Raw genomic sequence first — 14,585 nt, 5'->3', positions numbered from 1 at the left:
TGGAAGGGTGTGGTTCTGAAGTTAATAGAATATTAAGGCTAAAAGAGCTTCAACTTCTGGAAAATTTCTTTGAGATGAAGAATAGAGATGGGTGTTTTGTTTACTTTGGTTTTGATTTTTTCTTTTTCCTTGAGAGTAGTGGGGGATGTGGTTCTTTGTAACACATGGAGAAATATGGACTTGAGAGCCACTAAAACCTAAGATGGGGTGGCACGTGGATGCTTGGAGAGATGGAGAATGCCAACAACCATGGTATGGTTAGGCTTCTGCTCATGTTTCTCATGGAAGGATTGAGCTGTTCACATCTGAATAATCACATGGCTCAGAAAATGAGCATCTTGTCAACAACTAGATGTATTGCAGAATGTAGTTCTTCTTCCCGTATTCCAGGCATTACAAAGCTCTCTAGTTTGTCATGTGACCCTAAGAAGGAGAATGATCTCTCAAAATATAACCAAATTGAATTTCTTTCCACCCTGGGAAAGTGAGGACATTGAGTCAGATTTAACTTCAATTAGCAAAATAAGGGTACCGTGACCTCCCTTACAATTGAGGGTGGAAATCACATTCTCTATTTATTATTATACTTTTGATCAGTATTACAATCCAGCTGACACCAACAATTAAAATTCCCCTTCAGTTGGTGTATTTCAAAACTCTAAAATAATTTCCTTCTTTAAATTCCAAATAGTAAAGACAGAAAACAAAACATTACTTAGCCAAAATACTTCTGTAAAAACACTAAAGCCTTCTTTAATGTAGAAATAAATGAGAGGAAAAAAATGTTATTATATTAGGATGAAAACAATCCTGCACTCAAGCAAAGGCAACCTTTAGAACACCTGGCTTTTGTCCAGGTGCAGTGGTTCACACCTATAATCCAATCACTTTGAGAGGCCCAGGTGGGTGGATCACCTGAGGCCAGGAGTTCGAGACCAGCCTGGCCAACATGGTGAAAACCCGTTTCTACTAAAACTACAAAAATTAGCCGGGCTGGAACCTGGGAGGCAGAGGTTGCAGTGAGCCAAGATCGTGTCACCGCACTCCAGCTTGAGCGATGGAACCAGACTCTGTCTCAAAAACAAAAAACAAACAAACAAAAAACAAAACAAACAACCAAAAACAAAACACCTGGCTTTTAAGCAATCTATAGAGTTAATGAAAAAGGACATAGATAGGGAGTTGAAGAAAGGCCAAATAGATAGGGATAGTACTAAAATGTCCAAACTTCTCAAACAGCATTTTCTGCAAATGCAGACATAGTTTAAAAAACAGTTATATTACCTATTTTCCAGTCATGATCCAGGCAAGGCACAAGAAGAAGGCCAAGATTAGCTGGAATAACATTTATGCAGCTCAGTTTCTCCATAGATTAGCAAAAGAATTTGGGTCTGAAGGAGCTACTCACATCACAGGGCATCCCACCTCTGGCATTCTTTAAATGGTATTTTCCATTTACTGTCTATTTACGTTTGACCATTAAAATTTTAAAGCAGCTTTTCAAATTCAGTATGTTTTTAAATTATTGTACAGGGAAGGAGTCTAAGGAATATGAACAGCAAATCTTGATCATCAGTCTTGAAATTGTCTAGGAGAATGTTGGACAAGAAGATCTCCAATTTTTATGTCTCATATTAGAGCTAAAATTGCATTATTCAGATAAGTTATGTGTTCACATAAGTGTGTATAATTGTGTTATATATGGGAGTAATAATAATTTCCTCTATTTATCCTTATAATATATAAAGGAAAACATATTGCATGCTGAAAGTTCTGGAATATTGTCTCTGCTGAGTACCTACTCTATGCCAGACACTAGATGTTTTAAAAATTCACCTCATTTTATCTTCATGACAACCCTCTTAGACGTAACATTGTTTTATAGAGTAACAAACTGAGTCCTGATATTTTAAGCAACTCTGAACTAGTAGGTGATAGACGAGGATATAAAAGTAAATTGCATTTAACTCCTAAAACCATATGTGATCCGCTGTTCTAGAATAAAAATGCATAATAAAATCATAGTAATGAGAAAGAAAATGTGATCCTCGATTTCTGACTCACATGTGCCATCTACCTCGCAGATCATCCCCATACAGGCCTCTTTCTATTCTTCAATTCATTGTTCAATTGTTCATCACACAGTTATTGAATTCCTCCTATTAGCAAGGCAAGGGACTGTTGAAGATACAGTATTAAACAAGTCAAACTGTGGCCCTTGTTCTTATGAAAATATTATTTAATATTTTTTACTTTATAACTACAGACACCAACAATAAGTTAATTTATAATCTAACAAAATAGTTACAGACTGTGATAAGAAACAAGAACAATTAAACAGAGACATGATGACAAAAAGGGAAGGAGAACTGTCCTTTAAAGAATCGTTGTCAGAGAAACCAATTTGAAGCTGTTATCTTTTCTGGGAACAGAAGGAAAAAAAAACCCACGTCTTTTAATACACTTACTTTCAGACTCGAGCGAGAGACACACTTCAAGTAAACCCATGACTATTCCAAGAGAACTCCAATAAGATCCATACAACAAAATATTATGCTCTTAGTCTCTGACTACATAGCTGGAGCAATCCTTTAAAACTCGTTACTGGGGAATAAAATGTCGGTATATACTCACTGATAAGTAAGAATATAGCATAGATTTGATCTGATTTATACATTAAATTCTCTAGATCACTAAGAGTGGGAGACTGAGTGATTAAAAGTGCTATTAGTATTTGTTGTTATTGTTTTCATATTGAGGTTTAGAAGTTAAAACATTTAAGGATGATCTATAACTTTTGGAGAACATTGTAGAGAACTCTGAAGCCATGTGTGAGCTCAGCAGGAACAGTGCCAGCATATGTGCAATGCACCTAATAAGGGGCAGCAGTGGGAGTGAGGGAAGCCTGATAGCAAAATGCCACCTATTTGCCATTTCTCTTGTAACACATAAAAGTTACTCAGAAAGATGACAGGAATTGGAGATTACTAACCAGGTATCTTAAGCCAGACTCTCCTAGAAGCAGAACCTGAGCCAAAGATTCAAATGCAAATGATTTATAAAGTACCCCTGGGAGAAACCAGTTAAGGAGTGAAGGAAGCCAGCTAGGGAAGGGGAGTGAGCCCAGGAAGGGTGTTACTTCAGGGGAAGTCCCTGATTCAACCTGATCCCTGTGGAGCACAAAGTGAAGCTTCCTTGCTCAAAACAGTTAGACTTACTGGGGACCAGGATGGTCCTCTGAAAGTCCCAAGGTGGAAAATGGGAGGATACGGAGACTCTTAGTGAAGGAAACCAAGGTATGGATGAAAGTACAAACTGGAAATTGAGGCTGGACAGATTCTTCTGTGGCCTCCTTGTCTTTAACTACATGCATAACTGGAATAGATATTATGCGTGAATGAGAAACAGGTATGTTTTTCGCAAGGGGTATAAACTAAGCCTACTTTGGCCCAATTTAAATTGGCCATAGTAAATGGGAACTTTGGAATTGCCTGAGCTCTCCCCAGTAGAAAACATTAAGCAATATAAAAATCCAGAAGGGCGAAGAGATATCACTGTTCTGACTAAGGAAATGGGAGAAGTGATTCCCACTAACTCCTCTTTTATTGATCCTGTCTAGATAGTATATTAGGCAGACAGTTGCTGAAGGTTAACAGTAGACAATTTAGAATTACATGTAGTGAACCTTTGATTCATTCAGTATACCTGATATGCCAAGGCTATGCAGGAAGTACAACAGGAAAAGGGAGGCTCATATGCTCCCATGTACCTGGCCAAAACCTGATTTTCCAATCTCAATTTTGAAGTCCAGCCAGAATATTTTGCATTCTCCTGGAACAGAGTATACACTTTCCGTTTTGCTGTAGGAATATTTTAATTTACCAGCGCAATACAATAGTGTAATGAAGGATCTGAAAATCTTCACAAATAAGTTAAACTCCTAAACTAAACTCCTAAACTATAATTGTTTCCTTAGATGGGAAATCTCAGGAGAAACTAAGGGCTAAACCAATAGAGGCTGGCTGATGAATTCAGATTTAGCCTGATCTGTGGAATTTCTGGGGATTTCTAAAACCACAAGAAATCAGTTATTATTTCTCACAGATCCTGCCAATAAACAAGAAGCTCAATGATTAGCAGGACTATCTGGGTTTTAGCAAAATCAACCTCATCTAATAATCCTGTTGGCTCCTAATCACAAAATCACCAGAAAGAAATCTAAATTGGAATTGCCCTCTGAGCAGAAACGATTAAAAGATTTACAGAGAGTGGTGTGACAAGCGGCCCTACTGAGCCCTGAAGACCTAACTGCTCAAATTACATTAGAAATGTCTGTAACCAGAACATTCATAGACTGGACACTTCAGAAAATTTGAATACATCTATCCAACAAAGCTTTCTCAGGTTCTGGATCTGAGAGCAGCCAAAGACAGCTGTTAATTCTAGTCTACTTGAAAGATAATTGTTGTCTTGTTATTGAATGTTAACCAAAATGTCACCCACCACAAAAGGGGTCAGATAAATCTAAGGCCAGAAATATCAGTTAGGACTTAGGTGACGTCAGTGAAGTATTCTAACAGAGAAAGAGCTGTACAGCAAAGATTACTCCTAAAATGGAAGTGGTATATTTAACAACAGCAAGAAGACAAGGAGTGGGTGAGAGAGTTCAATGGGGTGTATCACATGTACGTGAATAGATTGCTTCACTGCACATAGACCTTGTGACCTCAGAGGAACTCCTTGCTTCCAATGCTATGTAGGCCAAACCTTATACTCTCCCAACTGAGGAAAAGTGGGCTTTCTGGTCACTTAGTGGGAGTTCCCAATCTTAGAGCCATATTGCTATTTGGAAAGCAGCCACAATGTGCCCAGTGGGTGGTAAAACTTTGACGAAAGAAAGGAAGGGCAAGTTCACGTAGGGAAAACTGCTGAGAGTGGTTAATTAAAAGTAGAAGAGGAATTAGGCTCAGACCCTCTAAACAGTGTTTGCATATTTATAGACTTGAGCTGTAGCCAAAGGGCTTGCTATATGATCAGGCAAATAGGCTGTAGATGACTGCATGATAAAAAAAATACTACATATAGAGCATTCGGATATGGAGTTCTCTATAGGAATTTAGAGGAAGAGTTAAACTGGTTCATATAGATGCCCACCAAAAAAATACTGTTGTCAGATAAGAAAGGGATTGGAAAATAAAGGTAGATGCCTAGTTAGCTCATGAGTTCATAAATAAGTGGGCATGTGTGTGTTCAGGACATGTACTCACAGCCTGAGAGATGTCATGTACCTGTCTTCTAGGACCTGATGAAATGGCTAATGAGATAAAAACTGCCTACTGTCGATAGGAATGGAATCAATACCTGCAAAGCTGATTACACTGGACTTCAACCAATAGCCCCAAGAGCATAAACAGGTTTAACTGGGATTGGCACAGATTTCATTCTAGGCTTTTCTTACTCTACATTAAAAACAACCTTAGATAAAACAATTAAAATTTTGGAACAGCAAATTTTCTACCATTTCAGACCACCTGGATATATTTCTTTTGAAAAAATGTATGTACTTTACTGCTACCGATAACCAAAAATGGGAAAGAAATATAAAAGCATATGGACCTACAACATTTTAAAATTGTCATTGGAATAGGCAATTTGAAAATTTATTATTCAATATAGGCAATGGGGACATCTAGAACAAATGGCTTAGATGTTTAAATGATTTGGTCCTCACATTGTCTGTGAAAAGAAGTAAGGCAAGGACTCTGCTGGAGAGACTTCTCAGATCAAGAGGTGGGAGTGTGTGAGGTGGTGAAGAATTAGGGCTGGCTATGAATGTACTATCATTACCAAATGGCAGCAACAATGCTCTCATCCTTTATCTGTCATATTCTGCAAGATCTGCTTACAGATAGGATAAATGGGGAAATTAGCAAGGCTGCTACTATGTCCAGCCCTATATGCGAATAGCACATTTGGGTCAGCAAGTCCACCAGGAGGCACAATAAATGAAAACAAGGGAAAATAATAGTAAGTGGAATAGGAACTCATAAGCGATTCACAATCCCAGAAAGGGATGCAATCATAATATTTCCACAAGAGTAACTAAAATCAAGAGAATAATATCTTACCAATGCTCTCATATCTGGCACTGACGAATGGCTGATTTTTGTGGGCAGTGGGGGAGACCCTTAACTTACCTTCTCTAGAGAAGTAGAATTGAATGCTTGTTGATACATGACCTCTGCCTAGCAACTCCACCAGTACGATATGGGAGAAAGAGCATCCTGAATACTCAAAATACCTGTAGGATACTCCAACTATTATTCAGTTTATTGTGTTCAGACTATAAGAGCATGAATAATTGAATAATTACTCTAATGAAACTCCATACCTGTCAACAACGATGACAAAGAACTGATACCATCACCCAGGAAAGACTTTTAATTATAATGAAATTCGGTATATTTAAAGTTTAGTTCTAGAAGAAGTGATTGAGGGCTGGGGTAATTTATGCTGAGATGTTACAGGATTGTTGGCTCTTATTGTTCTCTAATGGTCCAGTTCTGTGAATAAAAAAGGACATTGTCATTGCCATGGGGCAATTAGTTAGGATTGAAGAGATAAATAAACAATACAGTACACTATGACCCTTGACATCAGGCTCTATGAAAATCTGTACTATAATATATGGGACATGGTTATGTCCACAGACCAGAGAGAATCCACAATTTACAGAACAAAGGCCTCTAAATACCACCCCAGTTGCTCTGAGTGTATGCACTATATAAAACATGGTTTCTGTTAGGAATGAATGGAGACTGATACTGTCATTTTACTGATGGCTAGAGTGCCATATATCCCTTTTATTTATCTGCCACAGCGCTACAGGTAATACAATATGTGTAGGTCTATAGGCAGAATTAAGTACTTAATGATGACCTCCAGGATGAGAGAAACATTTGAGAGGCAAATTCAAAAGGCCAAGTGATATAAAAACTTTTATAACAGGTTTGCTAGAAAAATAATCATAAGTTTACCCTTAAAACATTTGAAATGCCTTCACCAACATGTGCTTTTTAAAAAGTTTAAATAACTCCTGATGCTGGAGTTAAAAGAGTGAGTAAAAAAAAAAACAACTCAAAGAAACTTGAAAGGATATGGTTACAGTTAGCACGCTTTATAGAGAAAATTCCTCCTACACACTAAATCGTTCAACTTCTGGTTGTTAAGGGGCTTAGGAGCTTCATTATTTAATATAACATAGTCCATAAAATTAAAAAAGAAAAATTATAAAAAGTTCCTGATAAGTATTCATCAAAGAGATGTCAAATGAGGTCAGAAGGTGGACTGGTAAGGAAAAGGTTAGTGGCAGGCCTACAGTAGATTACACCCCTTTATTGTGAATGTGCAGAAAAAAAAGGAGATGAAATCTTCTGGTAAACATGCTAGTGGAAAACTTCCTGGCAAACACATTAGCAGCAAGTGTCCTCATCTTTAGAATGTTGTTAGGAGGATAGACCTAGTCTGTCTAGAATTAATCATCATAAACAAACATGAAGTATATGAATTTCATGGCTCCCTGGAAAATATAATGTAAGCCATGCAACTGTTATAATATAAAAGGAAAATGTTTCATGACCAAATAAGCTTCCTTCTGATAAGTTATAAGATCATATACTTCATTTAGAGGTCTGACATGTAAAAGTGAGTCTGCTGTACATCCTAATGCATCAAGAAGGGAATACTGTTGGCAGTCCCGAACCTCTGCTTCTGTGTGTTTTGTAATGATTAGTATCATGGAAATTATTACCAAAGATTGATACTGGGTAATTTTTAAAGTGAAGAGATTAAGAGGATTGTAGGAGTTTCAGAAAGAGAGGATAGGTAAAATGATGGTGAGGTTATAATTTAAAAGGCAATAACTAAAAATTTTCCCTGATCTAAGAAAGACAAGATCTTTCAGATTTAAAAATCTACAGAGTGTTGACATGGACTGACTAAAATAAATATATCTAATCAAAGTTTAGCCTATCATGTAAAAAGATTTTCCTAAAAGCTACTGAGAGAACAGGCAGATTGCCTACATGAAAATAAGACCTAGATTGATGTCATACATTTCATCTGAAACAAGAAGGAAAATAACTTTAAATTTAAAATACTATGCTCAGTTAAACAGTCATTTAAGAGAGAAACAGAGATATTTCCAGATATGTATGAACTCATAAAGTTTACCACAGTACCGAGTGCCCTGCTGAACAAATCAATTTCTAAGCTGGAGAAATAAGTCAAGAGAAAGAAGTAGAAGGCATCCAAATTGGAAAGGAAGAAGTTAAATTGTCCCTGCTTGTAGATGACATCTCTAATATAGAAAACCCTAAAGACTCCACCAAAAACTGTTAAAACTAACAAACAAATTTACTGAATTTGCAGGATACGAAATTGACACGCAAGTGTCAATAGTATTTCTATACGCTAACAAGAGTGATCTAAAAAAGAAATCAAGAAAACATCCCATTAATTCTAGCTATCAAAAAATAAAAATAAAATAAAATATTTAGAAATATATTCAGCCAAGGAGGTGAAAGACTTGTATATTGAAAACTATAAAACATTGATGAAAGAAATTGAAGAAGACAGAAATAAATGGAAAAAAATCCTGCATTCACAAATTAGATGAATTAATATTGTTAAAATGTCCATATAAGCCAAAACTATTTACAGGTTCAATACAATGCTTATCAAAATTCCAATGACATTTTTCACATAAATAGAAAAGATAATTCTAAATGGAACTACAAAAGATCCTGAATAACCAAAGCAATCTTGAGCAAAAAAAACAAAGCTGGAGGCATCACGCTACCTGATTTCAAAATACACCACAAAGCTATCAATCAAAACATCATGCTACTACATAAAACAGACACAGAGACCAATGGGAAACAACAGAGATCCCAGAAATAAACCCACACATTGTGGTAAGTTGACTTTTTACAACAATGCCAAGGTCACACATGATAGAGAAAGGACAGTCTCTTCAATAAGTGGTGTTGGGAAAACTGGGCATCCAAAATTAAACCCTTATTTCACATCATATTTAAAAAACTGAGAATTCATTCAAAACTTAAATGTAAGAACTGAAACTATAAAACTACTGGAAGAAAACATAGGAGAAAAACTCTAGAACAGTGAATTGGGAAATAGTTTTTTAGATATTACCTCCCAAACACAAGAAACAAAAGCGAAAATAGACAAATGGGAGTGTATCAAATGAAAAACCTCTGCACAGCAAAAGAAACCATCAACAAGGTGAGGAAAAGGTTAGTAGCAAGGCTACAGTAGATTATTTCCCTTTATGGTGAATGTGCAGGAAAAAAAGGAGATCAAATAAGATCAAAGGAGACATCTGCAGAAATAGAAAGCACACTTACAATATATCTGATAAGTGATAAAGATCCAAAATATAAGAAACTCAATAGCAAGACAAAAACCTAATTTAAAAATGGGCACAGGGCCCGAATAGACATTTCTCAAAAGAAAATATACAAATGGCCAAAGGTATGAAACAAATGCTCAACATCACTAATCAGAGAAATACAAACTAAAACCTCAATCAGATATCATCTCATGTCTGCTAGAATGGCTATTATCACAGAGATGAAATATAACAAATGCTGGTGAAGATGTGGAAGAAAGAGAACCTTTGTTCACTATTGGTGGGAATATAAATTAGTACAGTCATTGTGTAGAGCAGTCTCGTTATAATGTGTCATGGCAAAGTCCTTTTTGTGTTGTATTTTCTTCAGGGTCTCCTAGTCTCCTTTATCTGAGTATCTATTTCTCTTGCTTGACTTGAAAAGGTTTCAGCCAAGCATGGTGGCTCATGCCTGCAATCCCAGCACTTTGGGAGGCTGAGGAGGGCAGATCACCTGAGGTCAGGAGTTTGAGACCAGCTGGCCAACATGGTGAAACCCCATCTCTACTAAAAATACAAAAATTAGCCAGGTGTGGTGGTAAACACCTGTAGTCCCAGCTACTAGGGAGGCTGAGGCAGGAGAATCACTTGAACCAGGGAGACGGAGGTTGCAGTGAGCCAACACTGCACCACTGCACTCCAGACTGGGTGACACAGCAAGACTCTATCTCAAAAAAAAAATGGGGAGGGGCTTCATCTATTATTTCACTAAATACATTTTCTAAACCTTTTGTTCTCACTTCACCTTCTGGGACATCAGTAATTTGAACATTTGGTTGCATTTTGGTGTCCTCTATGTCACAGAGGCTTTGCTTACTCTCTTTTTATTATTTTTTCTTTATTTTTATCTGTCTGGGTTACTTTAAAAGATCTGTCTTCAAGATCTGATTTTCTTTCTTCTCCTTGATCTAGTCTATTATTGAAACATTCAAATATATTTTATATTTCATTCCATAAATTCTTTAGTTCCAGAATTTCCTGAATTGTTTTCCTCATTGGTTTTTGTTTTTGTTTTCAAAATTCTCTTATATCTCACTGAGCTTCTTTAGTATCAAAATTTTGAATTTTTTTGGGGGGGCGGATTTCATGAATTTCTTTTTGATTGGGATCTGTTGCCAAGAAATTGTTGTGTTTCTTTGCGGGTGTCATATGCCTTCCTTTTTCGTGTTTCTTGTATCCTTACATTGATATTGACACATTTAGTATAAACGTTGCTTCTTCCAATTTTTTGAATTTGCTTTTGTAAGGAGGAACTTTTTCCTGAAGATGTTCCTATGGTGTTGGTTGAGCAGGGCACTTTGGATAGTATCATCTCTGTATGATTTCTTTGACTATAAACAGCATCAGTTGTGTCTGTGATTTTTTTTTTTTTTGGGTGGCTTAGGGTGCAGTTGTTAGTGGAGACTGGTGAAGTTTTGTTGGGGACTGAGAGGCTGGGTGGGCCTGTCTTCAGTCCCCAGTGATGGCAGTAGTGGGCTGAAGGAGCCTGTTCTTGTGTCCCAGGGTGGTGTATGCTGGCACCAGTGTTAGCATGTCCAAGCAGGCTAATTCTTGGACCTTCTGGTGGCTTGTGCAGGTACTGGGAATGGTAGCAGTGGCCACATCAAAGGAAACCACCAACAGAGTGAAGAGACAAACTACAGAATGGGAAAAAATATTTACAAACACTGTATCTGATAAGTGGTTAATATCCAAAATATATAAGAAACTTAATAACAAGAAAACAACCCAATTTAAAATATGGGCACAGGACCTGAATAGATATTTCTCAAAAGATGGCATAGAAATAGCCAAATATATGCAAATACCACTGGCTGTGGTATGCAGGGGCCAAGCTGCTGGTGGAAGGATTAGGTGGAGGTGGCAGCAGCTGCAATGTGACAATGTTACTGGGAAGGGTGGCTTTGCTTTCTTTAGGATCAACCTTAGGTAGGCAGTGGGGGAGCGTGGGACATGGGCTTCACTTGCACCTTAGCCCACAGCAGTCTGCAGCCCTGGCAGTTGCAGGCAGTGAAATTGGTCTTCAGGATGCATGAAAATACAAGGTCATCTCTCTTCATGGAGGACCGGGTTTGCTGCCTGTGGCCCCCTCCTCAGCCTTGGTTGCAGAGCTGGATGCAGTCCACTGTGGTCTGGGCTTTTAAAATAGTGCCATGCTACTGCTGTTTAGGATTTGGGGTTTGTGAGATCCAATGTGAGCTCTGGCTCCGGAGCAATGCCTTCAGGCAGTTTCTGGGAAGCTGTCTGTGTTAGCGTCAAGGCCCCATGATTGTCCAAGGTCAAGGAGCTCTCCTGTGGCTAGGATTGTAGAAGTCCAAGGCAAGTCGAGAATGTAGACCTCTTGGAGTCTCTCACTCACCCTTTCCCTGCATTGGGGAGCCTCTCCTGGCTGCCAGTCAGTCCTGGCCTATGAGGCTGCCTGGCTTCCCTCTTCTTCCTTGCTTTGGGATTTCCTGACATCTCTCTGTTGAATTCCAGTGTTCTTTCTTGGATGATCTATTTGAAGTGTGATTATCTACTCACTATTTTGGTTCTTCTTAGTGGAGGAGGCAAGTAGAAAATACCTCTACACAGCAATCTAGGAGTCCCTTTCAGGTACTTTTTTCTTAATTTTTTAAAAAATTGCTGATGTGTGTGTCCTTTAGTAGAGGGTACTTGTAGTTACTACACAAAATCACAGACATAAATACTGGGAGATAGACACAAAGCTGTTTATTGAAGCTTTGTTTAAAATAATGAAAAATGTTTGAACAAGGTAAAGATTCTTAAATAAAATGATACATGCATATGAGCGAATAGAGTACGTATTTATATGACTAGTTGTAAGAACACTTTGTGAGTAATACATTTATGTAAATTTAAAAATGCTAATATTTGTATATATATTTTCTTTCAAATATTTTAATTTTTTAAAAATACAAGCAAACTAATAATCATGGATGACTCTAGGTGTGATTGCAGAGGACCAAGATAAATGATGGCAGGTGATCACAACTTCAGTTATACCTAAGACAATGCATATATTTTCAATTACTTATTGAAAAAAATAAAGTTTAAATTAAATACAACAAAAAGTTAAAGTGATTTGATTCTCAGTGTTGAAATATGGGTAATTCTTATCTTTACAATTTTTCTTATTCCACTATCACCTCTCCCTAACTCTCTTTTTTTCTCTTTCATACACAGAGGCACTTACACAGAATGTTTAAAAGTATAATAAAAAGGTAGATCAATCATCAAAAGAAAGGAGCTTGCATAAGTAGAGAAATAACCTGGGAACATTATTAGGTTGCAGGAAAAATGTGAATTTAAGACCCATATCCCACATATGGTGAGAGAAAATAAACAGGGACTGCTTGAATTAGACACAGTTTAATATCTATTTCACAGTTTGATATCTAACTTGAACAGTTCTCTGGAGAGTTCTGATTAAGCACAGGCCAGGCAAAGGAAGGAATGGAATACATAAAGCTTAGGGATGTGAAGCTTTGTACTGACATAGGCATTCCAGAGGAAAACATGCAGATAGATGGGAACTAGAGGAGAACTGGGCCACAAACGTAGAAAAAGAGTTGGGATTTGGGCTGTAATCAAAGGAGGCAACTCATGAATATTTGCCAAGATAGGACAACCTAACAAGACAGGATATTCTGCGTGTCCCCAAGCCTCCTGGAGAACAGGAGTAATGTGGCCTATGTGGAAGGAGTTAGACTTTAGCCTGAATTTTGTATAAATCTAAAAGAACTAGACTAGGTGAGTAGGGAGACAACAGGGTATGCTTCCTTCCAGAACCATTTGGCACATAGCAAACAGGAATTTTTCTTGATGTATGAAATGAAGGGGGATGTGGGGGAGGGTGTAGGTCATTTTATGAGGTGGGGAAGAATGAGCCTGGGATACATACAAGAATGAGAGTGTTTTTAAATGCATAAACACACAAATAAATAAATGGAACAATCTGTTGAGACTAAGTTTTTTTCTCCATGGGCCATGTGGTTCATATCAATTAGCACACTCTTATTTTATTTGATCTTTAACTAGGCATTCTCTCAAAGAGCTCCTAATGTAACCTTAATGTGAAACTGTTCCATATATACATTCAATAGATGCCCTGCAAGACTTCAAAAAGGGCAAAATACAGTATGCCTTAGTTGCAAATAGAATACCAATCAATGATGTTGTACTATGTGTATATACACATATATATAATATACAAATATATACACACATGAACATATATGTTCACCTACACCACTCTAATCTAACTTGTTATTTTGTAGGTACAATACACACCAAAGCAGGCAAATAAATGTATTCTAAATATACGTTAAAAACATGCTAACTGACTTACCCCTAAAATTTAAGAGGTTAACATACTTCAGGTCAAATTTCAATGACATTTTTTATAGAACAGGTAAAATGATCTGTCTTGGCTAATTTTTGATACTGTTTACCTAAAGTAATTAAATTACACCTAACGTGTGTGTGTGTGTGTGTGTGTGTGTGTGTGTGTGTGTTTCTGTGACAGGGTCTTTCTCCACCTCCCAGCCTCAAACGATCCTCTTGCCTCAGCCTCCTGAGTAACTGGGACCACAGGTGTGCACCACCACACACAGCTAATTTTTGAAATTTTTCGTAGAGATGGGGGTCTCCCTATGTTGCCCAGGATGGTCTCAAACTCCTAGGCTCAAGCCATCCTCCAGCCTCCCAAAGTATGTAGCAAATATGTTTTTAATGAAAGCCTTCATTAACAATTCTTCCATATCTTTTGGGGCTTGTCTCAGTTTTGATTAATTGTTTTATACAGGACATCTCAAACCTTCCCTTTCCCTTTGGTTAAAAAATGAAATTTCCCTTTGATTAAAAAAAAAATCGGTGGCTTCAGGAGGCCTTGTAAAGACGCTAAATATTCTAGTAATGGGACAAAGTTTTGCAATATTTTCAAACTACTTATTCTTTTTCTATTCTAGAAGTTATGATACCCTCTTCCCATGTCTCCTCTATTAAAATGTATATGCAGTTGAAACTTCCTAATTTAGTAGTTTAATTTTACTTTAGTGTCTATTCAGCATTATACTTGTAAAGTGTTTAACAACTGTTTCTTCAATAAATA

The sequence above is a fragment of the Gorilla gorilla genome, chromosome 3 (assembly GCF_029281585.2).
Source record: "Gorilla gorilla gorilla isolate KB3781 chromosome 3, NHGRI_mGorGor1-v2.1_pri, whole genome shotgun sequence".
NCBI lineage: Eukaryota > Metazoa > Chordata > Mammalia > Primates > Hominidae > Gorilla > Gorilla gorilla.
Note: the sequence above shows the minus strand (reverse complement) of the source record.